The sequence below is a fragment of the Leuresthes tenuis genome, unplaced genomic scaffold, assembly GCF_036924035.1.
Source record: "Leuresthes tenuis unplaced genomic scaffold, fLeuTen1.0.hap1 SCAF_5, whole genome shotgun sequence".
In the NCBI taxonomy this organism is placed as follows: Eukaryota; Metazoa; Chordata; class Actinopteri; order Atheriniformes; family Atherinopsidae; genus Leuresthes; species Leuresthes tenuis.
The window spans coordinates 12,186,051-12,188,137 of NW_027325359.1; the positions used below are offsets into that span (position 1 = coordinate 12,186,051).

The following is a 2,087-nucleotide window of genomic DNA, read 5'->3' on the forward strand; positions in this document are numbered from 1 at the left end:
TTTCTTTTGGAGTAGATTGAACTATATTTCATTCAAGCAGTCATAATACCAATGAAAGCATAACCCCAGCTTCACCCCAAATTTCCTGTTTCTTTATTTAGACAATCATAAGACCAATTTAAAGCTTCAAGTCAGTTGTTTTTCTGTTGTTTTTAAGAGGAATTAAGGGGCATTCAAAGGCTCCAACTCTGGCTGTCTTTTTATAGTCTCCATTTCAAAAGCTCCTTTCACTTCAGCTTCTTTTGTTGAGCTCTTGTTGCAGCAGCACCAATAGATTGAGTAGAAAACAGTCAGCATCAGCGCCACCATGAATCCAATCATCTAGATCAAAACAATAAATAAGCGTTAGCGTTGTTCAGCAGCATAATTACTGAGCAAACTTTAGAAACATCAGATTGTTCCTTACCTGAGATTGAGAATACCATCCCTGTGTTTGGCTCAGAAACTCTTCAGAGTAGTTGCCTGATGGTTTACACCATCGGTGAGGTGCAGCGTTGTTGATGGTTTCATATTTCCCTGACCATGGTGTTCTTGCACAGGTGTAATACCGGCCATCAAGAAACACTATTACCATCCACGTTATAGCAGGGAATAAGCTGTAGTAGAAATCTTCACAAAATGACACCTTACACTTGCATCTTCTAATCACACACATGAGCATAAAGACGATGAGGGCCGGGGCGATAAAGAAGACTGAAGCAATCCAAAGATTCCACTTGGAGTTGCAAGGGCATGCAAACTCAATCTGTACAATCTTCTCAAAGGAAAACAGGATGACTCCAAAACAAAAATTTGCTGCCAGAGGGCTATTTCTTACTTTTTCCGTCACTTTAGAGATCCATTGTTCGTTCTCCTCCATACTTATGTCTATATAGCGAGAAAAGAAAGACTTAGAAAAATACAAAGTTGAACTTTATTCGACATTTTAAAACTTTTAAAACTACTTTTGGTCATCTACAAACGTATTGTCATTGTTTAACACGACAATAGGAAATGTTCATTAAATCCAACAGTGCACATTAAGTAATGACGTGGGGCTTATGGAAATAAATAACTGAGTGATACAATGAATACAATGTTTAAAAAACAGCATGTGTTACTCAAATCTGGAAATGTTCAAACCAGATGCTAATTCCAGCAAAGTGGTTAAACGTTACATTTAAAAGTTCAAACTATCTTTATCTAAAATTTATATGTAGCTAGATAAGAAAACAAGGAGGCTTTACCTGAAGTGAAGAGTTTGTGATCAGAAAAATCAAAGGGAGATCTGTCTTTTCAGAGGGTCAAATGAGCCCTCTAAAGTATTATCCAGAGAAGACAATTTCAAAAGAAAACGGAAAACTCAACAAGTTTTCAGCCACAGTCAAACAGTTGAGCAGGCAGTGAAAGAGAAAAAAGGTTCCTTAAAGTCTATCGAAAGCAAATGCAGACGTCTGTGTTTCTTTTTCAGTCACATGTCAATATATATATATATATATATATAACATGTTCATACTACAGGAGGAGCGACATTACTGACCTATCCACTGCTACTGATGTCACACATTACATATTACACATGATTTGCTTCAAAAGTGCCTGATTGGTTTTGTGATGCCTATATGATGAATATTTAGATCACACAGACAACAAACACCAGTACATATCAAACACCCACAAACACAATGCAGCATGCACTGCAAATGAAAAAAAACCCAAAACACTTCCTCTTTCTTTTCTTAAAGGGGAACTCCGGTATTTTTTAAACCTAGACCTTTTTCTGGTATGAAATATGTTCATCTACTCACTGAGAACAGTTTGGTGAAAGTCGGCGTCCTTCGGAAGATATTTAGATTACTCGAGATCCATTCATTCATTCATTCGTCTTAAAGAATTGGTGAAATAAAGACAGATAATGCCTTATTTAGAGGCTGCATGTCTTTGCCCCCGTTCACTCCGTTATACGGATCTCGAGGAATCTAAATATCTTCCGAAGGACACGGACTTTCACCAAACTTTTCATGCCAGAAATAAGGTCTAGGTTTAAAGATACCCGAGTTCCCCTTTCACAGTCAGATACCAAAATGTGTGATATTGCAAATTTGCAA

General features: G+C 37.2%; 1 long non-coding RNA gene across 1 annotated transcript; it reads right to left on the bottom strand.

Moving 5' to 3' along the window:
* Positions 1–1,331, bottom strand: LOC140306627 (uncharacterized). The gene is made up of 3 exons (XR_011915773.1): positions 1,227–1,331; positions 407–867; positions 1–321 (listed from the first exon to the last, which is right to left on the bottom strand). It is a non-coding gene; the product is annotated as an uncharacterized lncRNA (long non-coding RNA).
* Positions 1,332–2,087: the final 756 nt, after the last annotated feature.